Consider the following 26,206-nt stretch of genomic DNA (forward strand, 5'->3'; position numbering starts at 1 on the left):
GTGATTTTCTGCTTCTGGGTCCTATTTTCAATCAAAAAAGTGTCTAAAGTAATGTAACCCATATGTAACGCATTTATGACTCCATAGAGAATTCCTGCTATTCTTTCTAGAAGGAAATTGCATTTATCTTCAAATTTATTCTTGACACAACTGTGTTAAATATGTCTTCTAATTTTTCTTGCCTTTTCCCCCCAGCTAATTTTTTGTTATTATTTCTTTTTTCTCTTTCCAAGTATCAAAATGTCAATAACAGATTTTATTTCTCAGTTGTATATCCTGCTCTTTAAAAGAAGTGCCTTTCACTGTCAGCTTTGAAACAACCCCTCCCCACCAATGCATGTCCTTGCCCTTTGCTCATTTGAATATACCATTTGAAAAAGCAATTCTGAACTATTTTCTTCTCCAGACCAATTTACTTTTTTACCTCCCCATCATAAATGATGCATACTCCATATCACCGTTGACCTTTTAAAACATGTTATCAAAACGGAGACTAAAAATAGCGTTAAACCTTTCTTCTTGGGTTTTGAATATTATCTATCATACACTTTTTATTTTCTAACTGTCCAGGACAGAAAATCCTTCCTACCTACCCTCTGCTCTTCTTTTGGGTGATAATAAAAGCCAAGGTTTTTCCATGGCCTTTATTTATCTTATTTATCTTATTAGAGATACTTTTTTGATGTTGTTGTTCACACGAAAGCATTGGAATCACAATAAGAATCAAATTTCATTTCCCAGAAACCACAGTAACTTGAACAAATAATTTTCCAGCTCATGACTGATGTGTTGGTTTTACAAAATGAAAAGTCTGTGTGCATCCTGGAGCTTCCCAGTCCCACTCACTAATTTGGTGTCATCTTCTTCCTCCCTGGGAGGGCTTTATGAGGACCAGCTTAAGTGGAAATTGAAAACAGGAAATAAAAACCCAAATAATTCCCAAGCCAGAGGCATTGTATGGGCATACAAAGTGGCTTACTTTTGCGCGCGCGCTCTCTTTCTTTCTCTTTCTTCTTCTCCTTCTCCCTGCCCCCGTCCTACCCTGTCCTCCCCTCTTCTCCCTCTCTGGTCATCATTAGTAGGCAGACCCCAGATTGGGTTGGTCATAGATTCTAGCTCTGGTTCTCTTCTACTTGGCTGTGTGAAATTGGATGATTTGTTCTGACACACTTGGTCTCTTTCTCAGCTATGTTCTGGCCAAGGAACCCTTTGTTCAAATTAACCCTCTTCAGAAGTCCAATGACTACAACGGATGTGAGCAGAAATGGTGTGTGTGTCCATGCTTGTTGAAAGGGGTGTGAAAAAGAGGGAGGCCTGACTGATTGTTCTTTGTCCCAGGCCCTGGAGCAGCAGAGACCAGCCCTTGGGCTGATTTCTTGGGTCCCTTCTCTGTGAGCAATTCTATTTGTAAGTGGGTTTGTGGGCTTAGTCATGGATATGACTAGTAAAATAATGACTTAGGAAAACACTAGTTTCATTCTGCATTTGTTTTAAACATGCTGTTTTAGACTCTCTAAAGACATATAGGAGCTAGGAATATAATGAAAGACCTTAACATAATTATATATATTTGTTTAAAAGATGCTAATTTAGAGATAACTTTGCAGAATGGTGCAAAGTCCAGGACAGAAAATCTGGTCTGGACTTTTTCAAGGGCAGTGATTCCTTGGTGGGGACAGAATGCTTCCCTGACCCACCCTCAGCATTTTAGGCTCAGAATGTGATTTCTATCTGTGTACCCAGAGAGCATCAGGCTGAGGTGAGGATTAGGAAGCTACACTCCTAAGAGAGCCCTGTGTGAGCAAGGATGCCAATTTACTGATGTAGTGTGAGAAATACAACTTCCAATCCAACCACGTATTTATGCCAATTGTTTGGCATAGTCTTTTTCCTGTTGGAAAAGAATGTTCATTGAAGCCAAATTATTGTCATGAAATTGTTTAGTGAGCAGAGAATCCATACTGGATATCTTTAAGGACTGGTGTCATCAAGTTATGGTAGGTTGGCAAGCTTATCACTCTCAGGAGACATGTATGTCTGTAGGGGAACTGGTTCTCAGATATTCTGGGTCACTGAACACCAGAGGACTACCCATTCTATAAGCAAGTCAAGATGGAGTCACTCTGGTTGATTGAGACCTAGAGCCTTCCTAACTCAGGCAGCCCTGAGGCCCCTCTGAAGAATTGTCTGAGGTCTAAGGAGCTTTATTTTAGTTTACTTCCTTTTCCCTGGGCAGAGCTCCTGGGATCCCTTTCTCACACTCTGCAAACATAATATTTTGGTGAAAGTACTTTTCTTCAGAGTCACTTGGTTAGTTATATGTCTTAAAAAAACTATTGCTGGCCTGACCTGTGGTGGCGCAGTGGATAAAGCGTCGACCTGAAACACTGAGGTTGCCGGTTCAAAACCTTGGGCTTGCCTGGTCAAGGCACATATGGGAGTTGATGCTTCCTGCTCCTCCCCCTTCTCTCTTTCTCTCTCTCTCTCTCTCTCTCTCTCTCTCTCTCTCTTCCCCCCCTCTCTCTAAAAATCAATAAATAAAATATTAAAAAAAAACTATTGCTGGACTGTTCTGATATTTTGGATATGGGTTTTTCTATGTGACTTCAACCCTTAATCCACTGGTTTTAGGATTATATTATACTTTCTTAGTTTCTGGTAAATAGATAGTTCTTAAAATTCTTCCTTGTGGTCCTGGGCCAGGTGCTAGGTTGGTACCAGATGAGTCGGCTTTGGTGCAATAACAGCCCCCGGATCTCAGTGGCTGACAACAACCATTCATTTCTCACCAGTGTTCCAGGTCAGCTTCAACGGGTTAGCCGCTCTGCCTGTTCTCCATAAACCTCCACCTCCTGGGGCCCAGGTCAAAGGAGCAGGTCTTACTAGCCACTCTTTCAGCAGAAGGAATGAGTAAGACAGATGGCAGAAATCCCCAATGCCTCCTAAAGATTCTGCTTGGATGTGGCCTGTATCATGTTTGCCTATCACTTGGTCTATTTTGCATCAATAGAATGGGGTCATACATTGCTCCTTGTTACGGGAGCCTTGCAAGTCCAGTGGTAATAACCAGGATAAAAAATCCTATTATAGTGAGGGGGAGGGAGTAAAGAGTTGGGGAACACACTACCATCTCCTACGATTAAAAGTTGATCAGACAGAAGCCCTGATTTCTCGGTTCTTATTGTCTACTAAGGGAGGGAACATCTATGCACAAACAGCTGGAATGTAGAAGGGTCTAGAACGAGAACCATAGGGAAGACAGAGAGAGCACTGATCAAGGTAGAGAGGCTTGAACTTGCTTAAAGCCATCCAGGGAATTGATGCTGATCCAAGAGAGGGCTTTTCTGCAGGTTTGGTGCTTGATCAGATAGAATCCAAAGGAATCCCATCATTGCTACTTCTCAGAAGAGTAAGGGTTTTAGAGTTCAATGTATTTATGTTGTAATTCCAACTCTGCTACTCACTAGGTAGGTGACCTTGTGCAAATCGCTTCTCTGTACATCAGTTTTCTTCTACATAGAGTTGAAAAATAATACTTCCTTTATGAGATTACTGTGAGGCATCAGTGAGGGGAGATATGTTCAGAATGGAGCTGAGTGCTTTGTTGATGGTGGATACATTTCCTGCTGCTACTATGTACCTTTCCTTCAGCAAAGAGCTAGATGTACTTATGCACCAGGTCAATGTTTTCTTTCCCGGATGCAAAACGGATGTTTTCCTTTCTGATGACTTACTTTTTTAAAATGTCAGTAGAACAACTTTGCTTTATAGAAACTGTGGTTATTGATTCTTTCAGGGCAGAGACCCGTTCTATGTTCTGGATTTTAAGTGCCTGGAAATATAATCACTTTGGAGGGAGGGGAGTGGAATGGGAAGGAGTATCACAGATAACAACAGGCTGAGTGTTTCCAACAGATTGAGGCTGCATGGTTTGCAGAAATAATACTGAGAAATAAATAGTCAGAAAACGTGGTTTCCAGAAAAAAGGCTGTGTGTCCACCCTGGGGGTACCATTTACTAGACATTGAGGAGAAAGCCACCTCCCGCAGGGTGCCACTCAGGGTCCCATCACATCTTGCCTTATCACCTCATGCCTAATGGGGCTTATATCTCATCTGTAAGTGGGAACTGATCATAAGTACTTTCTTTACTTTATTGGGGGAGTAATCAAAATGCAGTCGATCACCCTAATTTGTGATTCCAAGTTTGTAAGTTTGACTACTCCCTAAAATGTATGTGTAGCCCCTGAATCAGTCATCACTGTGCTTTCTTGGTCACTCACAGGTATGTGCGGAGCAGTGAGATGTTGAGTCCATGATGTACCTGCTCCCGGGTGACGCTGAAGAGGTGACTCTGCCCCTGCGTTCCGGCTCTCAGACTCTAAGTGTCCTTTCTGCCATCCACTGAGTGCCATGTGCTTCTCATTGTTGCACTTCCTGTGGTTGACATTCCTGTTAAAACGGCCCCCAAAACTGCCCCCAAATGTAGTGCCAAAGTGCTCTTTTGTGATCCTAAGTGTAGGAAGGCTGGGATGTGCCCGATGGGGAGAATTTGTATGTTAGGTAAGCTTGGATCAGGTGCAAGTTACAGTGCCATGGCCATAAGCTCCATGTTAATGAATAAATAATATATATATTTGACGAGGTGTCTCTAAGCAGAAATACAGATAAAATATGGTTGTGTATTGATAGATGAAAATATTACTAAAGGCACAATCCTATCTAGGATCAGTGGTTTAGTATTTGCTCGTTCATTTTGTGTGTGTGTGTGGGGTACTTTATAGAGCATAACAGCTGTGGATAACAAGAATCAACTGTACATAGCTAAGAGCTTTGTATGCATTTCCTTATTGAACTATAAAAACAACCCAGTGAGGTAGGTACTGTCTTTATTCCCATTTTACAGGTGAGAAAACTGCAATAGAGAGGTTAAGAAACTGACCTAATGTCACAGAACAGGGAGGGAGGAGCCAGGGCTGGACATGGACAGAGCCCCACCCAAACGACCTCACGTGGAGGCACTGTGCCCAGGCGATGCCTATGCAAGCCTTTAGAAAAGTATAACACTTTATTAAACATGACTTATTGTTATTATTATTGTTAACTTGGAGGTGGTCACTTTATCTCATATTAACTCACATTAAAATTTTTTTTTGAGCAAATGGAGAGTGTCTCTGAAGGTCTATCCAGTTGGGTCATGGGAATGATGCAATGTTGTTATCCACAACGAGTGCCTTTCAACCCATTGGATGCTCAAGACCCTGGTCATTTCTTAGCTCTCAATCTGTGAAAGCTGGTCTGAGATTTGGTTGTAAAATGGCTGCTTTGTGAGGAAAAGAGCTGAGAGAGAGAGAGAGAGAGAGAGACTGTACTCCAGTTGGCAGCCAGGGATCCTCACTTTCAGAGCACACCTCTCCCTCCCTCTCCTACCAAGAGGCTTTCCCATCCAGAGCTTTTCAAAAGCCACATGTTGTCAGCAATTTATGAATATGAATAATGCGATTTACATTCCTTTGATTTAATATCATGATTAAGCATCTTTGTACTCTGTTCCCAATCACTGAAATGAAACAATGCATTTCCTTTAAAATCTTTTGTCCTTTATTAGTATAATTTTTTTCTCCCCTTCCAAGTTTGCTTGGCTTTGGCAAATACAAGAAAGAAAGATAAATTTTGCTTTGATTTGGTGGCACAGAGAGCACAAAAGAGAATTAAAACATTAGTTAAAAGGCACACAGGAATTGAACAGGGAACAGGAATTGAGTCCGTTGAAGCAAATTACCTTATGGTTGTAAATCAACAGGGATTCAGATAGATGTAAGGAATTCATTCCAGCTTTCAAATACTAATTGTTTTTGCTTTTCAACAATAGCACCGGGCTGTGTTCCTGTGGGCATTTAGGGACTTCATTGCCAATCTTTAATTAAATGGAGGGGCCCTCAGACTATAAGTATAACCTGATCAGTTCCTTGTGGCTGAAATTTGGGAAAGATCATACATTTTTCCTCTCCCTCCTGACCTTTGGCTGACTCAGAATTCACTCCTTAGTGAAGTTCTCCTTTAAGAAAATATCAAAGGGAAAAGATATAAAGGGAGGCTTTAGAGCAGCCTAATAAAAAGATTCAAAAGGTCTCACTGCGAAGGACCCTTTGAAATGGAGAATGGGACGACTGGGTTGGGAGGCTGGAAAAAAAGGAGCTGAACTCTTTCTCCTCATGAAGCCTCCCGTGCATTTGGACTCCAGGAAGAAGGACAATGGAGGGGTGGAGGAAGAGGGAGAGTGTCCCGGGGACGCTGATACCTGTGCAGAAGCGAGGGCATACAGAGCTGATTGACCAATAGAAGTGGACAGCTGTCACCCCCCCCCCCAAGGTCCATTCCAGCCAGATGCACTAGAGAGGAGCTCACCTGGCTGCCGGTCCCACTTCCCGCTGGGGATCTGTGAGCCTGGGCCAAGCAAACTTTTGGGTCTCCATTCCCCTGTCTGTAAAATGGGATTGTCTTTGGTGCCTTGTGTATCTCGAAGATTTTTGGGGCAGAGCCAATAGATACCAGGTTGTGAGAATACTTTGCAAAACTTAAGATGTTTACAAAAATATCCTACCTTGCATGTAAGAAGAGTTCTTGACCTTGGCTTTGTATCTATCACATTCACTCACTGTGGGCTTCTAAAAGTTACATCTTATCTCCTTAGGCTCCTCCATCTCCAAGTCACAAGGAGTAGGGTCTGAAATCATTAAAAGAAACCAGAACAGAACTACAGAAATCCTTTGACTATTGTGGTTGTTGATGATCATGATGATGATGACCATGATGCCTATAATTAGGTGTGGTCTAATTACAATGGACTTGGATAGCGGAGTAGTTCAAGGTTTTGCTTTTGTTAATCCAGTGGCACCTGGTCTCTCAGTCTCTAGGTGTCAAGGAGCCTTAGGTAACAGAAAGGCAAGGAAATAAACATATCATAAGGGACTTCTTGCTGGGAATGGTGGTGAGTAATTGGGCAATTTTCAAGCATTCAGGTGGCCTCAGCAACTCCCAGGCCACTGGGCAAATGCCTGACTAGTCCCAGGAGGTGGGGGAGCCTAGCCAGTCATAGGGACTCTGTCTTTCTGAGCAGAGCTTGAAGTTTTTGTTCATCAGACTGTCCTCTCTACACCTCCAAGTTGAGCTGGCCTGCCTGCCACCTTGCAGGGGTTGCTTCTCTTTTCTCTAGGAGTAACAGTCCTTAATTAACTAATTCTGTTAAAACTTCAGAAGAGGACACAGGGTATTGTGACTGAAATTTTCACAATATCACAGAGAAAAAGAAACAGAAATGAGTGGCCTCTGTTTTAGTCTAAAGATCAATGTGGTATTAACTTGAAATGCCCTGCCAAGCGCACCATCACAGAGTGCCGGGCCAGCTTGCAAATCAGCATCCATTTAAATCTAAAGATCAGAGCAATCTAGAAATTTGGGGGCCCATTTATTCCTCAAGGATCACAGCTGATTGTTTCAAAGGAACAGCAAATAACTGCCTATTCATTTGCTCAGTCAGTCTTGCAATAAGTTCAATTAGGCATCGCTCCAAAACTGCTTCTTCTACTACGACCGCATGGGTCACAGCAGGGCATTTCAAAACAGAATTCTCCAAGAACATTTAGAAACAGGTTATTTCCAGTTGCTTTAAGAAGTAGTGGGGTTTTAACCTTATTATTATTATTTTTTAAAATTTCCTTTCAATAAAGTAACCACTGGTTGAAAAACATCTCTTGGTCAAACCCAAATCCAAACCAAATTGCACATCCTTTCCTCTACTCATGAAAGAGAATGCAGAGGAGATGCACCAGTGGTAAGAGTCAGATTGAAAGAGCCAAGGGACTCCATGGGGGTATGGAAGTCAAGGAATAGTTTGGATGCAAGAGGTAGTGATGATATAATGAGCTACAGGGTCTTGTTCTCTTCTTTGCAACCTCACTGAAGTCTCTCAGAACTGTCAGTACATATATTAAAACCTTGATAATAGGTCCTTTCTTGTGATATATCATTAGGTTAATATCATATGTATGCTGTCTGGGTCAGTGTGCTCACTTTGTGAGGTTCATGGTCCAATTCAGTTTTCTCTCTGCTTGCTGTCCTTTCTCACTGCCAAGTATCTTTTGAATCTACTCTCTTCCTTCCAGTTCTCACCACTGATGTCTCAGACACGCATTTCTCACCTAGAATAGAGTTGCAGCCTCATTATCACCCTTTCTCCCTGTCTGTGTCTTGCCTTGCTTCGAAATCTTCTCTTCTCTTCACACTAGGCTCCTTGTTATAGGCTGAATGTTTGTGTCTCCCACAATTCATAGATTGAAACTGTATCCTGCAATGTGTTGGTATCAGGAGGTGGGGCTTTGGGGAGGTGATTAGGTCATGAGGGTGGGGCCCTCATGAGTGGGATTAGTGCCCTTATAATCTGACATCCCACGGAGCTCCCTTGCCCTCTTTCTGCCACGTAAGGACACACACACAGAGAAGGCATCAGTCTGCAGCCTGGGAGAAGGCTCCTGCTGGCACCCCGATCGCAGACTTCAGCCTCCAGAACTGTGAGAAATAAATTTCTGTGATAAGCCAGCCAGTTGATGATACTTTGTTATGGCAGCCTGAACTGAGACACTTATTTAACCATAAATCTTCCTCGCAACTCTTCTGGGTCTCCTCCTCCTGCTCACAGGACCATCTCTGCCTCACTGGTGCTATGTGAACAGATCACTACCTGTCTTAAATTTAATTTCCCGATACTTCTTTTTCACAACGATCCACCTCAATTCCCAACTTTTCTTTCATTTCTACATTAAAGCTTCCCCCATAAATCATCATTTCTCTCATATTTTCATCCGGTCTTACAGAAACAGCTATTAGACTTCCTCTTTAGGACTGCCACACCATCGATGCCCTTGTCCTTCCCTTAAACCTGGACAGGTTTTGCTTTTTCAGTTATTTCTTTGCTTACTGATGGATTGCCCTCTATATTAGCTTATTCTTCTGCCAAAGAGAAAACAGGGATCTCTTTATTTAGCCTGTTGCTTCCTCTATCCCTTGTATTTTTTGGTCCTTTTCTCATAGCCAGTCATCTCAAATCTTACCCTTTGTGACATCATGAATGGACCTGGAGAGTATTTGCTAAGTGAAATAAGTCAAGCAGAGAAAGACAAATATTGTATGATTCTACTTATATGTGGAATACAATGAACAAACTCAACTAAAAAACAAAATAGAAAAGGACTTGTAGATACAGAAAATAGAATGAGAGCTGTCATAGGGGTTGGGGCAGAGGGACTGGGTGAAAAAGGTGACAGGATTAAGCAAAAACAAACAAACAAGCTTTGACACAGATAATAATGTGATGGTTACCAGAGGAAAAGGGGGTGGGGGAGGTAGAAAAAGGTAAAGAGGGAATAAATGGTGATGGAAGGAAACTTGACTTGGGGTGCTGAACACACAATACAATATAGAGATGATATTGTTATATAATTATGCTTTGTACAACCTGTACAATTTTATTAACCAATGTCACCCAATAAATTCAATAAAAATAAAATAAAATATGGCAAACACACACACACACACACACAAAACAAACAACAACAGGGCTTATTTCTGAGTCATTATGTGGCTGCTGCAGTTGAGCTAGGTGTTCTGTTTTGCTTTCTCCTCTTTCCAGGACTCAGGTGAACAGGGGGCAAGAGACTTCTGAAGGTTCTGACATGATCAATTAAGTGTACTGGCTTGGAGTGGTCACATAGCACCTCTCCTTACAAGATGTTAGTTGAAAGTAGTCACACGGTCCCGCCAAATTAGAAGGGGCCCAAGTGTAGTCCATGTGCCTGTTGAACAGCTCCAAGGAGACCACACGTTGTTAGGTAACCGTGCCCTCACGCATGGTATGGTGGGCTCTCTGTGCCTCCCCTTGACCCAAGAGCCCAACCATGCACTCATGAGAGCTGCTACAGCTGCAGACATAGTTTCTGACCCAGCCAGCCTGGGATCATGAGGATACCCAGAGCAGAGATGCCGGAAGCAGGTCCCTGGGGAAGGGGCTGCCCACTTTCAAAAGGAGCATCTGCCCTGGTTGTAGACTTCTCTCTCTTGCAGAAATATAGTGAGAATAGAATCAATGAAGTAGCCTGATTGCCACTAAAAATCTGGTTTGATCAAGGAACAGAGGAGTCTATTTGTGCAAAGCAGAATTTGGATGCACACACGTATGTGCACACACAAACACATATATGCATACAAGGCCGTTCTAATGTAGTACTTTTGAGAGCATTTTGAACTCAAACTGGCCTAAATATCCCAAGTTCACACAGGGACCTGTGTCTGTGACTCTTAGAACAGCAGAAAATACTGTTTTTTCGTGAGTGTCCTATTAGAGTGGTTGAAATCAGATTTTTAAAATTTGCCTCCTTGAGTTTATTTATGTGTGAATCAGCATTACTTATCAAGAAAGGGTGTACTAGCCAAAGTTCTGTAGGGTTGCATGTCTGAGAATTATATGACATATAGGTTTCTTTAATTCATAAAAAAGTAAATTAGGCCCTGGCCCATTGGCCCTGGCCCATTGGCTCGGCCTGGCATGCAGAAGTCCCAGGTTCGATTCCTGGCCAGGGCACACAGGAGAGGCACCCATCTGCTTCTCCATCCCTTCCCCTCTCCTTCCTCTCTGTCTCTCTCTTTCCCTCCCGCAGCTGAGGCTCCATTGGAGCAAAGATGGCCCGGGCGCTGGGGATGGCTCCTTGGCCTCTGCCCCAGGTGCTAGAGTGGCTCTGGTCGCAACAGAGCGACGCCCCCTGGTGGGCAGAGCGTCGCCCCCTGGTGGGCGTGCCAGGTGGATCCCGGTCGGGCGCATGCGGGAGTCTGTCTGACTGTCCCCGTTTCTAGCTTTGGAAAAAGACAAAAAAAAAAAAAAAAAAAAAAAAAGTAAATTGCACCTGACCAGGTGGTAGCACAGTGGATGGAATGTCGGACTGGGATGCAGAGGACCCAGGTTCAAGACCCCGAGGTCACCAGCTTGAGTGTAGGCTCATCTGGTTTGAGCAAGGCTCACCACCGTGGACCCAAGGTCACTGGCTCAGGCAAGGGGTTACTCAGTCTGCTGGGGCCCACGGTCAAGGCACATATGAGAAGGCGGTCGATAAGCAACTAAGGTGTCGCAATGAAAAACTAATGGTTGATGCTTCTCATCTCTCTTTGTTCCTGCCTGTCTGTCCCTATCTATCCCTCTCTCTGACTCTCTCTCTCTGTCTCTGTAAGGGGAAAAAAGAGAAATAAAAAAGTAAATTGCACGTGGAATAGCAATGAAGACATTTTTTTTATCCCCCCTTTTTTTGAGACATGTCTAGGCTGGCCACAGAAGAAGAACAAATACTATTTATCTTCCATTGTTTTGATGAATTGTTCAAAAACCTGAGCAGAGAGTTTCAGTTTGGAAACAGCACTTTGTAAAGGGTTCCTGGACTTTTGCATGTATTTTTGTACTTCAGTGATGCCCAGTAGAACTTCTGTGATGAAGGAAATGTCTATATCTGACCTTTCCAAGATGGCAGCCACTGGCTTCCTCTGGGTGTTCTTGAAATGTGCTGGTGAAACAGAGGGACTAAATATTTAATTTTATTTCCTTTCAATTTATTCAAATGTAAATGTAAATGACCATGTGTGGATAGTGCCTGCCTCAGTGAACTATGCATCTTTAGAAACATGGCCCGGAGCCTGAGTGACCTGACAACCTGGAACCTCACTTCCTGGCCTGGGTATGGAGAAAGTTGCCTATTTGCTATATCGACCTCCCTCCACCCTGCTTGTAACTCCCTATGTCCACACACATGCCAGATCTAAAGTTCAGAAAAGACAGGTGGCTTTTTAAAGGTTATTTCGGTGAGCTCATTCCATGCAATTCATTTCCAATTTCTTGCACTCCTAAAGTTTGCTGGACTCTGGGACCTCCGCATGGAACCATGTTACAGACAGAATAGGGACTCCTGCCAGGGACCTAAGACTTCAGAAGGGTGGCTCCCCCCCCACCCCCACTTTCTCAGCTTTCTTAAGTCAGGTCGCAATCCCACCTTCTTTGGCTATGATGTTAGGTCTATGTGCCAAGGGAGGCATTTTTTATTTAGATCTCTTGCCCAGACATAGGGCGTATCTTAGGCAGATAGAGCGTCTTTCCCCCCTTGTCATACTTGGTGGAAATGGAAAGGACAGAAATCATCAAGAGTCCTAGGAAAGATGGAAGGAGGTCAGTCAGATTCCACCATTGGTCCTAAGTTCACCCATCATCACAGTTCTGGACAGAACTGAGATTGGATGCTCTACAGTCCCAGTGAATTAGAGTTTAACACATGCAAATCCAGAAAGCCCCTTCCAGTGGATGGATCTCAGGGCACGTTTGCATCATTGAGGTCACAATAGGGAGACCAAAGACTTAAGGAATTGCAGGTGTTGGGCAGATGAGAGTCAAGGCACAACCTAAGTTAAAAGCATCCTGCTCCTCACTGGCTTCTTAACACAGAATGAATGTACTTCAATGTTGTGCTTAATTTAATGAGCTTCATTCACTTTGAACTAATGTGACTCATTTATAAATGAAAGTTGTTATTACTCAGTCGTATGACTTACTTTGATACAACAATATAGAAACTTAAACATCAGAATGCTCTTTTCCCTTCAAAATGGATCCCTCAGGAGAGGAGCTGCCTATCTGAACAATACTACCCTGGTTAATATCACTCTTTTACATTTATCCCTGAGCATGCAATAAATACATCCTCTGAGTATTCTTTAAGAGAGCAAATCAACCTAAGCATTTGATGGTGGGTTCGATGTGGAGTAGTGGGTAGATGATAAGGCTTAGAAGGCTTCACTTTTCTTTCTTTTTAGTTTTTGAACAACTAGAGTTCATTCAGAGTCACTCAGGTAAAGAAGAACTGGATGACAAAACTGAGCATCACACCTCTGGCCAAAACCAGGTGCTTTACTTAATGTCATTTAATCTTCCCAGCAACCATACAACAACTGCAAAGGCAGAGCAGAACATCCCTTCTCCCAGGTGCTAATCTAAGTGAGCTGAGTGCTGATCGGGCCACAGAGCCAGGAGATGAGTCACGGTGGGTTAAAAGTGACTGAGTTGGCTCTGGCCAGAGAGCTCATTTGGTTGGAGTGTCGTCTGGAAGTGCAGATGTTGCTGGTTTGATCCTGGTCAGGCACATACAGGAACAGCTCGATGCTCTTCTCTCCCCCCCCCCCCCCTCAAAGACTTGGAAGTTCAGTTCCAATTCCAGCACTGCTGTTATAATCTTTGAGTTTCTACACTTCTGTTTCCTCCTGTAAAATGGAAATGAATAACATCGACCACCTCATAAACTGTTGGGCTGAACTGAGACTTTTATGAACGTGCTTGGCACATTCCTTGATATATAGCTCCATACGATCTGTGTTAGTGGTTACTGCTGCCGTTATTATCATGGAGTTTTAAACATCTCTGTGGTGATCTACACATTTAGAGGCAGTCGTATTTCAGGGGTCAGCCTGGCTGAAAAGACAGCGGTGGAAAGGGCATCTAGAGAGACCCTGCCACCATGAGAACTTGGGAATGGGGCAGGCTAGCAGGCGTGAATGACCACCGAAGCTTCTGACTTAATTGCAAGGCTAACCAGTGTTTGAGTGCAGGATTATTTGTTTCTGTTGATTTGTTTGGGGTGATGGTGTGGGAGTAGTGTTTGATTTTTGCTCCAGATGTTTCCTGGAAGCTATTGATACTAAAGGGAGGTGGGACAATTCAATACCAATCAAGGTAATTGAAAGGTAGTTTTGCACAGAGATCAGGCAGAACCGAGCCACTTTCTTGTGCTGGTTTCAATGTAGGAATACACATCTGCTTATAATTTAATAAAAATGCCCATGGGGATAAATGATGCAGTGCCAATTTTTTGGTCTCTTTGAAGAATTTCCCAAGTATTAAGGGACTGAGAAATTAGACTTAATGGCTAACATGATGAGTAATTTTGTGGCAAGGTTCTGCCCATTCCTGTCAAACAGGTCTGCCTTCCCAGGTTCACAGTGGCCCAAGTTCGTGGCAGCTTTGTCTGGATTCTTACTAACCAGTGTCAGATAAGGAGGTATGGATAGCCTTTCTCAGAAGTCCCAAACTCTTCCTAACTTAAATGAAGCTGTTGAAAGATTGCAATAGAAAGTAAGAGTCCAGAATTGAGTCAGAACTCTGCAAGAGTTATATAGTGAGTTTCCTCTTTGGGTGTCAATTTCCATCCATCAACGAAGGGTGTTGAGAACTAGCAAATTGATACATGCCTTTCAGATAGAATACATGGCCTCTCACTCTGTAATAAAGCATATAAATACATGTGTACAATTTCAAGGGTTCCTGGAGACCAGGCTTAGAACCCTGCCCATACTCAGAGAGCTCCTGAAGGAGTAACATTACCCCACTGTGTTAGAAATACTTGCCTGCAAGCTAAAATACCACCTCAATCATTTCCTAGCTATGTGAACTTGGGGCCTCTTTATAATTGTTTAGTCCCCTCTGAACCTCAGTTTCCTCCTCAGAATAATGGGATAACAGCCTCATGGGATTGTTTTAAAGATTATGAGGGAAATGGTTATCAAGCACTGTGCATAGTCCCTGTTACATAAAGCATAATACATGATGGCAAAGCTGCTCACCCCACAGACAGAATATTCTAGAAAAATATATAAGACAGTGGTTCCCAACTTTTTGAGTACAAGAGATTTCTTTTTTCATTAAATATTCCAGAGTCACACATGACAGCAATTCTTTCCAAACTATTGGTGGAGAAAATCTGTAATGATAGTAACACTTTAAAATGAGTCTGTAATTTATGAATCTTAAGAGCATTTACACACTCAAATATGGATTTAAAGGGACAATTCATATTTGAGTGAGTCTGCTGATAAGCGGGCCCATGTGGGATTCTCAGGGCTCTGTGACCCTGGTGGTTGACTGGTCCCAGGCCTTGTCCTGGTGGTCCATGTGGTGAGGACACACTCCCTGCTCCAGCCCTGGCCACCCTTCCTCAGCCCAGAGACTTAGTTAAAAGCAGGCCATGTAATTCTGGTAGTCAAAGCCCCACTTCTCAGGAATTAAGGCTTAATCAAGTCACTGGTGGCCTGGATCTCCTTGAGGGCATTCATCTACTTCATTGGGTTGAGTAAGCATCTCTCCAAAATTTATGCACCCCCCTCCTAACCTCAGAATATGACCTTATTTGGAAATAAGGTCTTAGCAGATGTAATTCATTAAGATTAGGACGAATGACGGTAAGACCTGCACCCGATGACTGGTGTCCCTAGAAGAGGGCCACATGAAGACAGAGACATGCACGCCGGCAGAAGGCCTTGGGAAGATGGAGGTAGGAACTGGAGTGAAGTGTCTACAAGGCAAGAAATACCAGCAACTACCAGCAACCCCAGAAGCCAGGAGAGAGGTGTAGAACAGCATCTGCCTCAGAGGCTCCAGAAGGAGCCAGTCTTGCTGACACCTTGACTTTGAACATCTGGTCTCCAGAAGTGTAAGAGAATACCCTTCTGCTGATTTAAGCCACCCTGTTTGCAGTTCTTTGTTACGGTGACCTGAGCAAGCTAATCTATCATGTACGCTCATTTTATTCCAAGTGGTTATTGATTGGTTATTTTCTTAGGGTTAAAGTCATACATATTTATCACAGATAATATTTATCTAAATATACAAAAAGAAAGATAAATCACCCTTTATCCACCCCTTCAAGATAACTATTGTGAACATTTTGATATTTATTCACCTAGTCTATTCTCTCTTTCCCTCTCTCTCCTTCTTCCTCCCCCTCCCCCATGTGAATTATTTTTAAACACATTTCAAATGACCGATACCTATGTTTCTGCACTTTAATTCTGACTTAGAAAAAACAGAGAAACCCAAACCTATAGAACCCAGTCCTCTTAATATCCTCAGACAACATTCCAGACAATTTTTTCAGCCTTTCTCTAAACCAGAGAGTGGCCCATTTGGCAGGGAGGCCCTCTGGTTTGTGACAGACGATGCTGACATGTGTCTAATAAATTTAGCACTTCGCTATAGCTGATGTTCAACTCCGCGGTGCCCAGGAGATAAGATGAAATTGGTAGTATGTAAAACCCTTGGCAGCCTTTGGGCCCTGGGATGTAGTGTGTCTTTATCATCACGTCTGTTTATAAAGACAAGTCTTTTGAAGGTTTTCTCTGTGGAACGGGGTTATTTCAAAATGGCATATGGTGGAAATGTTACATGAGCTCTGTGCAGCTTGTCTGTTCCTGACAGGTTTCAGGGGAAATTGCTCTTGGCAGCCCAGAGTAGCCCCTTGAACTTGGCCTGTTAGCTCTGTGGCTGTGCTGCCGTGTGAGCTCCGTCTGCAGCTGATGGTGACAGCAGGAGAGAAATGGGAGGCAGAGGGGAAACAAGAAGTAGGCTGCCCCCAAACCCTGCAAGTCTGGCACAGGGCTCAGCACTGGCTTCCCCTGCACATGAAAGGGGTCTATCTCATCATTGGCTTGAAGGGAATCACATATTAGTGGTGGTGAGCTATGCAGTCTCCAACTGTCCTCTATCTAAGAGGATATCACTACAAGTAGAAAAGTTAAGCTGCTTCTGTCATGGAACCCCTTCCTTCCTTCCTTCCTTCCTTCCTTCCTTCCTTCCTTCCTTCCTTCCTTCCTTCCTTCCTTCCTTCCTTCCTTCCTTCCTCTTTCCTTCCTTCCTTCCTTTCCTCCCTCCCTTCCTCCCTTCCTTCCTTCCTCCCTTATTTCCTGCTTCCCGTTCTCTTTTCTCTCTACCTCCTGCCCTCCTTCTCTTTTTCGCTTTCCTTCAAGTGATTTGAATTAGTTGTCAAAATATAAAAAGTGAAATCTTTTATGCCAAAGGTAGGAGGGCATTCTCCTCTGGCTTTTCTTTATTTCATTTTCTTTTTTTCTTCTTTTTTCAAGTGAGAGGAGAGGAGACAGAGAGACAGACTCCTGCATATACCCTGACTGGAACCCACCAGGCAACCCCCCTCTGGAGCCGATGCTCTGCCCATCTGGGGCCATGTTCGCAACTGAGCTAATTTTCGTGCCTGAGGTGGAGGCTCCACAGAGCCATCCTCATCTCCCAGGGCCAATGTGTTCAAACCAATTGAGCCATGGCTGTAGGAAGGGAAGAGAGCGAGAAAGAGAGAGAAGGGGGAGGGGTGGAGAAGCAGATGATCACTTTTCCTGTGTGCCCTGACTGGGAATTGAACCTAGGACATCCATAAGCTGGGCCAATACTCTACCACTGAGCAAACCAGTCAGGGCCTCCTCTGGCTTTTCTGTGGAGAGTTGGGAGCCTTGCCAGATTCTTGTATGACAACTCATGGTCAGAGAGTAGATGGGACCTGTGCTGTTCACTTGTCACAGCCTCCTTCTCAGCCTTCCCCTTTCTGTCATTACCTGGCCCCAGCTGATGTTTTGAGGGCACCTGGCCTGCATGAACAGGGCATGCTACAGTCCAAGCCATGTCATCATGTGCCTCCCTAGCATATCACCCAACAAGGGAGGCTGCAGGCCATGTCCTCAGCTGGCCAGGAGGGGCCTGGTCTCAATGGAGCTTTTCAGACGCTCATGCCCAGGGAACTGCAAACCCAATGTTTTACTTGGAAGCGAGGGCTTGCCCAGGGCTGAGTGCTGGTGGGAGCCTTCCACCTTCGACTCGGCACCAAGAGGAGGCGTTGTCTGCAGAAAATGTGGAACTCTAATAAAGCCAATTACCAGCCTGCCTGCTGCTTTTTACCAGTCCATGATTTAAAAAACAACAACAACAAAAGAAACTCTGCCAAAAAAAAGAAAAAGAATTTTTTGCCTAACTTCTGAACTATTGCTGAGGCTGCTCCTGAGTTTGCATAATCTATAAACTTAGAAAATTTATTGGTCATTCTTTACTAAATATTAGTTATCCTTTACTAAACACTGTAATTTACAGGGAGGCCTATTGGAAGGTGTCAGGTCCCAAGCTGACTCTCGCACATGAAGACCCGGTTGACAGTGTCTGTCTGGAGAGTGTCGCCATTGTTTGGAATGCTGTGTGCTCGGGGTCCAGGTGCCCCGTGTGTCCACCGTCCCTGGGGTGTCACATTTCCCTGTGTTTAAACAGTAGTTTCTTCTTTTCTCTTCTGAGCTTGCTTAGCAGTAATGTTACATTGGCGTGCGAATGAGTCTTCTTGGAAGAAAACGTAGGTAATTTGGGTAGAGCCATATGACCATCCAATGTTGATGGTTTTATAGTTAAATACACGGGCATATTTACAGCATACTTACAGCACCATTTGACTTCACATCTTCTCCTGACTTTTAATATCATTTTTTAAAAATTGAAAAACAAGTGCATTTTATCATTTAGACGTGTCAACCGAGGTCACCACCATAGGACTTTTTTCAGGGGAAAAAAGATCCCTTCATGTTGAGGGGCCCATCGTTGACGAGGGTGAGTCAGGGAAACCACATGACAAGTTTTCAGTGGAAATGCTGCTCCTCTGTTTATAATTACAACCTTCACCCAATGCAGACAGTCAGGCCGAAGGACCACAGCAAATAGCCCCAATTAGGAAATGACATGTTGGGCGAAAATTCCCCCAAATAAGGCCTTCTGCAGTGACTTGACTTCCTAACACTCTGCACTCTCTCAGGAAAACAACTGACTAGACAAAAATGTGGGGAAAAAACAACAACAAAAGACTTGGTTTGCTGTCGAGGGGCCCATCCAGGGACCAGAGGTCTCATGGGCCCCACTGTCCAGCAGTGCCTGTGTGGCCCGCTTCTTATGCACAAGGACACACGTGCATCCTGACTGAACACCCTCCATCCCAGGCTGGTTTCTTCAGTGGAGCTTAAAGAACGAATATTTCTTGCCGAAGGATGGGGGTAGGAAGAAGCCTGAAACCCCTTCCCCTTTTTTCCTCTTCCCCAACGGAAAGCCAGGGGATAAAAATCTGCTTCCTGTCTATTTTTATTATGCAAATTTCCCTCCTTAGCCCCCTGACATTAGAACTGAAGTTGGATTTTTGAGATCAGTTTGAGAGTGACAACACGAGTTATATAAATCAGGCTCCCAGCAGGTCAAAATCCCAGATTTCATTAAGATGACAAAACAAATCTTTGCTGTTGGATGAGCACTGCAGTTACCTGACAGTTGAGGTAGGAGGGACGTGCCTGGGAGGGAGCCCGAGGGGGCCTCTGGGAGCTGGTGCTCTTGTTTCTTGATCTTGGGGATTATGACACAGGTATGTTCTGGGAAAACTCATCGAGCTGTAGGCTTGTGACACATGTCCTTTGCTACAGGGATGACAAGTCACAGTGAAACGTTTAATAATGTTCGGTCCTATGCAATAATCAAAACTTTCAATTTTGCTCAAAGTTAAGTCTTCTCCCCCAACTCTAGTGAGGCCCTATTACAGGTGCCTTTTGGAAAAGAAACCGTGTGTGTGTGGGGGGGGGTGGGACACATGACAAACCCTCTAAAGCTTCTCTTAAGAGACTTTGAGGGTTGGATGATAGTTATAGCACAGCCTTCCCTGGAGAGAGGGTCATGGAAATGTGCCATTGTTATTGAGTGGACTTTTTGATGTATTTATTTTATATCTGATATTTATGTCTTGATACTTCAATTAAAACTTCCATTTAACATGCTTTTTCCCTAAAATATTTAAAGAGTGCTTCAGAGTTTGCCAGAAAGGGCCCTTTCCCTGCACGTTACCCAGGAGACCCTGGACCAACCTGGTATTTTTTTTGGTAAAGTTCATAGGGGGCCTATCAAAGACTTTTAATTTCCCACATGATCTGTGGGTAAAAACAAATTCAGATGCTCTTTCCCAGATTCGAGAGGATCCCTGTGAATACAAGGGCCCAAAATGTTGCTCTGACTATGGTGACACCGCGCTGTCACCTCCCACACTGCATTACCTTTATCTGGTTAGCTATGAAGTGACTGGTCCCGGCTGTGTCTCATGGTACCAGATAGGCATGTGATGAACTGGAAAGAACTCAGTAATTTCACCTGCATGTCCCAGCTCATCCTCCGAAAAACTCTTTAGTCCTCAGTTCCCTTGACTGAAAATGAAGGAGTGGTCCCAGGTGATCCCCCAAAACCCTTCAATAGATATTCTGATGTCAGTGATCTTGAACGCAATTGTTAGACTGAATCAACTGAGCAGCTGGAAAAAAAAAGTTGACACCACGTTCATCTTCAGACCGCCCATCCAGTACTTGTCATGGCAAGGTGATGGTATCAAGGAGCTTAGTCAAGAAGGTGTACAGAAGTCACCCTTGGTGGCAGGGCTGTGAGCCTTCTTTTAGATACCTGGAAAGGGTCTTTGGAAAAAAATGTTTAGCAACAACCTCAGCCAGACAAGTAAGGGCCCTTTTACAAATAGCAACCCTGTGGGTTCATATAAATAGGTGGGAGGCAGCTTCCATTTTAACTGAATCACCCACTTGGTAACTACACAGCAATAGTAAATGGCTTGTTGCTGGCTTCTGTCTCTGTCACTGTCAAAAAATAAATAAATAAAGAGTCCTCCCAAATGCTTCTAAGCGTTTTTGCTTTATTAAGAAACTTGATAAATATAGTTCAGTAAGTGTGTGGTCCATCTCAAATTTATAGCCAGCTTTCTAACCTTGCTAGAAGGGGTCACGGTGTAAAAAGCTATGCTTCAATTTTGCTTTGATTAGAGAAAACCCCCTCCCCGCCACAATGAGAAGCTGAGGGTTTCCAGACTCAGTGTCCCAGGGCTGGGGTGGCTATAGTTCCAACCTCCCTCCTGCCCCTCCTGTGGCTGTTTCTGCCCTTCCCTGGGCAGCCCAGGCCTTTGCTCATGTGTGTAACCTTTTCAGAGGCCTGTTGACAGGTTTGAAAATAAAGCCGGCAATGTAAAGAACAACACGCAAGTCATAGATATATGAAAATCACCCAGGTTGGCTTGACGGTGGGTGGATTAGTGAGGATCAGCTGTCCATCCAGGCTGCTGGTGGAGAAGCCAGGGGTGGGAGGGCAGGTGAGCTGTCTCTGCCTCTGCCGCCTGGCTGCTGCTCCAGGCCACCTCTGTCCCCTCTCAGACACCCCTGTGCTATCCCAGGATGCCTCCTGGTTGCCCGGACAAACCTAAAAGTAGTCTTGTGACGTGGTGCTTGGTGAGAGCCTTTCCTTGTGGCTTGGTTCCCTGTCCCCTCCCAGTGTGCAGCTGGGCTGGATGTGTATGAAACAGGCTGGTTGGGGGGAGATCCGCCGGGGCCAGCAAGCCCGGGACGGTGGCTGGCTCTGCTTAGGGTCAGGTCGTGTATGTCTAGATATTGGGAGAAAGAGTAGAGCTGTGATCTCAAAGCAATACTCAGGGATTCTAAGGTACACATGAGGTGACAACACTCCCACTTTGGAGCGGGGACAGTGTGTCTCCTCATTTTCCTACTTCCTTCTGCTTTTCAGTCACAGTGGTGTGCAAAATAATTGTTCCTCCTTTCAAAGTTAATGAGAAGGGGACTTGTACTTTCTTGTGCAAATGTGTCAGAATCTCCCTGGGAAGAAAAAAAGAATATATTGTAACCGGTTCCTGGTATCGGGTCCCAGTGTATGCTCCGAAAAGAAACCCAGATGTTGATAGGAACAATGAGAGTGCCTTACAGTGACAGGTCACTTTTAACAAGAACTCACGGTGATCTCTTTCTAAACATGTGTTGATCCTTTCAGAATGGCCTGCTTGTGACTTGTTTCTCAGACCTGTCCTTGATTTCTATGCTGTAGAACATGGCTGTCAGGTCCAGAATGAACACGTCTCCTTCTAGACTTGGCATTGGGATTGGAGAGTTTATGCAGCTGAGCTGGAGGCCTCTGGGCTTCTCCTCAGACAGAAATTTTACAAGCAGGCTTCTCCCCCGAACCAGAGGGAGAGATCACATTGCTTCCTGAAACTGGGGGGGTTCATCACAAGGTCAAGAATTGTCCAGTGATCTTGGAAAACAGATGAAACCAAAGTAGTTTGAAAAGAAGACAGAAAAATGACTCCCCTGGGGAAGAGAAGGCTTGGAGGTTCTCTGAGTAGTCACCACGGAATGTCCTGTGGTTAAACAGCATATTAACTTGGTGGTGAGATTGAATGTATGTTGATGAAAATCTAGGAAACATCACAAATGAATGTTAAGACTAACTCAGTGAGGAGCCATGAGAGCCTGACTCTTCTCTCCTAATATACTCTGTGATTCAGTCAGACGGTTCCTGTCATTGCACTTCACTTTCTCCTCTTTGTTCAAACTCTTCCTTCTTCTATACTGTTCTTCTTGCCATACGGTTAACAACCAACATTTCTTGAGTGATTACTTTATGACAGTGTGCTAAAGACATGGACACCCTATTAACTATCTCATTTAATCCTTGCGACACATTTTAAGGCAGGTGTTATCATTACCTTCACCTCACGGCTGCCAACCTAAGGTATAAATCTTAAGGAAATTGTCCAAAGTTACACTGGTAATTAGAAGCAGACCTGGGTTCCATCTTAAGCAACCTGTGTCCTTAGCTCCTACGTGGGCCAGTAGAGAGAGTGCTTTTGTCCTAGAAATCCTTCAAGAACTGGCTTAAGTTCATGACACTTTCTTCTCCCAGAATAAAGTGTTATTGTGCTGGTGGCCCCAGAGACCAGGCCAGTGCCTCAAGGTCAATGTGGCATTCCACTGAGCCACAATCATGTGTGAGCCCTGCGTGCTCTATCAGGGTCTAACATCGCCACGTTGAATGTCTATTGTGTGGCCTTAGTCAGTGCTCAACAAATGTCCCTACTGATTTGACTAACATAAGAGCAATTTCAAGTAAAAAATAATGTGATAATTTATTAGTCTGCCCTGTATGTGAATTGTTTTTTTTTAGCCATACAACATTTATTTTTCTCAGTTTGCAACAAAGAACCAAAATCAGGAAGATGAATAAATTACCCGAAGTCACAAAGGTAGGGGGGCAGAGTAAAGATCTAGCCACAGATCTGTCAGATCCCAAAGCCCTTCTGCTGTGTGACCTTGGTATTTAAGCACTGGCAGGGAAGGATGTGTTGGGGTTGGAAGAGACCTTGGAGGTGAAACTCTCACCCACAGGCATTTCTGGGACCACTGCTTTCTGTGTAAGCGACACCAAATTATCTGAAACCAAAGCATTGCTGATGGAAATAACTCTAGCTCAGAAAAAAGCTAATTGAGCCTAAGAGCCCCCAAAGCCAGTCTAGTACCTGATCTTGAAAAATAAAATTTTGCAATCCCCCCTTGCTCCTAAAGTAGATATCAAATATGTGAAATGTTGTATGTAATCAGAGTACATGAACATTTGTGTCACTCTGCACAATTAAAACTAGGTTCTGCTATTCCTGGGCAGTGTATTTTTAGTCTAAGCTGGGGTGTAATGAGATCTCTCAAAATAACACTGTGAGAGGTGAGGCTAAGTGTAGGAGCTGAGTTTACCCCAGTGCCGAGGCAATAAACATTATTCATGGTCCATTTAAAGCCGTGCAGCCCTGGGCCAGCGTTTTAGTTTGAACAGAAGTTTGGTTCATCCTGTTTGGACTTCACTCAGTTCCGTGTAGCTGGTGGTGGTCTGAGTGAGGAGAGCACAGAACGGGCGATTAGAGGGTTTTATAGCTGCTGCAGCTCCCCCGGTTGGTTGTCTCCGAGGGCCTCTGGTTATATTCAGATGAGAGGCTTGGCTATCAGGTGTTGAGACCACCCCACAGACCGGCCAGCTCACTGCCCTGCAACACGCTGGCTTTCTTCAGAATCCTGTTCCGCCAACATTGGCTGTCACACTAACAGATGATCATCTGGCTTGGCAGTGGGAAGGTTTGGGCATGCCTGTAACCTCAGACACAGAATATGGCACCCCAAAGCATGCAGAAACAGTGGTAGGAGGCTCATGGCAGATGGGAGAAATGGCCAGATTTTAATAATTCAGGGCTTTGGAGGGGATATAGCTTTCCTGCTCAGAAAAGCAGTGTATTTGGTGTCCTACCCACAAATCCTTTGAACACACACAAACACACACGCTCACACCAGCCAAAGCACATCTATGTGTGTGTTCCCATTGCCAGGGCTCCTGCTCCTTTACTTAAGGTAGACCTGACATCAACAGCAAGTGGTCATTATCAAATTTCTTATTTCATTCTTGTCCAACAACATCTCCCCTGTCCTGGGGGCGGTACTAACAAAGTTGAGGTTACAGGCTAGATTCTATGGATGGTCTAGTTGACTTCATTCTCTTTCCTGTCATCTGTGTTGTTTGCTTGCTTGTTTATCTGGTTTTCTTTTAAAATAAATTTTACTTCTACCAAATATGTATATGGGGTGAGGCCATCAATTTCACCCTATCCACTGGCCCAGGATATCTTGCCCTAGGTATTATACATGTACACAAACATGGTTCAATACAAGCCAGTCCATTTCTGGAAAAATTGCCCATGGCTGTGTCTATTGTTGATGCTAGTAGGGATGTTAAAGGGAGGTTAGCACCTTGGGTAATAAACCAACTCTAATTCTATGTATGCGATCTTAGCCAAAGACAAGGCTCAGAATGGATTCCATGACCTTTGAGGGCATATGACTATGCTGACAGTGCCTTCTCCAAAGGCCAGCAAGAGCCATTTTTAATTTTAGTTCAAACTTGAATAAATTGAAGACATTGTTTTGCTGGGCTGCGATGCTTGGATAACACTTTTTGGGGCTGATGTGACCAACCACATATTTGCAAATGTATGACCATCTGACTTTCCTCTTACCACCAGGTTGAAATGGATTGTCTACCCTGCCCTACCTGGTCAGAGAAGTGATCCCCTAGTCCTAGAAGCCTTAGAAGGCAGCAGTTTAGATTATCAAGTCCATATCCACCATTGGGATTACCAAGTCCAAAGTCCCAGGTTGGAGAAGTGACTTACTCAGCATCCCTGAGCATTCAGCTTAGATTTGGAGTTGCTTAAAAACATAGTTAATGTTTATTGAACCCTTTTCCTATCTAATTTCTTAGAATGAGACCTGCCCTACATAGATTTTCAAACAATTTACTTTTATCCAGACTGGTTTCTTTTTTAAATCCCCTTTCCTACCCAGGCATCTGTTAGTGCAAGATATTTTTCCCAAGATGTGTGTGCCTTCGTGTGTGTGTGTACTATTTTTCCAGAAGAATTCATAAATGACTCAGTTCTGCTTCTCTGATTTGCTCAATAAGAATTTTTTTAGCAACTAACACCTGATGTTCTTACCTACCACTTTTTCTTTTATCCCAACTAACATTAAGAAAGACACATCCTTATTAGTAATAATAAGAGACCAGAACAATAATATTAATCACTGTTAGGATGGGAGAGGAGAAACCTGTTATCCCTTCATACCCAACCCAAATGGCCACCGAAGTTAACATCAAAGCAAGTGCCACCCTAAATTCCTCGGTGGGGAGAACTTACTCCCACCACCCTCCCAACCCCCATCACAGTTAAGCTGTAATTACTGGTCATCCGCGGTGTAATTTGGGACATCTCTGTTAACTAGACGCATTTTAAATATAATGTAATGGCAGAGCAAATGACAGGTTGGAAAGAGTTGGATGGAGTACAGAGGTGAGCCCACCAATTAAAACCGGGCTTGTTTTGACCACAGAAACATGCATCTTTAGTCCCAGAGCTGAAAGCGACATTAAAGTTTCAGTTAGACCTTTCCTTGGCTTTGGAGAGAACCATACTCAAGCCAACTCAAGCAAAATCCATCCTGATATTCTAGATCAAAGGTCAGCAAACATTGTCTGTAAAGGGCCAAATAGTCAATATTTCAGGCTTTGTGGGCCATCTGGTCTCTGTCACAACTACTCAAGTCTGTCCTTGTAATGTGAAAACAGCTGCACACAATATGTAAATGAAGGAGCAGGGCTGTATTCCGAGGAAACTTTATTTATGACAACAGGTAGCTGGGCGGGATTTCATGTATGGGCGGTTCTTTGCAGATCTCTGTTTCAATCTCTAGAAGGAAAGTTTCCTAAATTTCTCTAGGATGTTTTTAGCTTGAATGGTTGCATATTCTTTACTATGTCTGGTTCGTGTCCCTTGGCTGTAACACAAATCCTCTCCTCTGGGAAATGGAGGACATCTGTTTGGTGCATTCTTCTGTTGGAAGGA

Source organism: Saccopteryx bilineata, chromosome 1 (genome assembly GCF_036850765.1).
Source record: "Saccopteryx bilineata isolate mSacBil1 chromosome 1, mSacBil1_pri_phased_curated, whole genome shotgun sequence".
In the NCBI taxonomy this organism is placed as follows: domain Eukaryota; kingdom Metazoa; phylum Chordata; class Mammalia; order Chiroptera; family Emballonuridae; genus Saccopteryx; species Saccopteryx bilineata.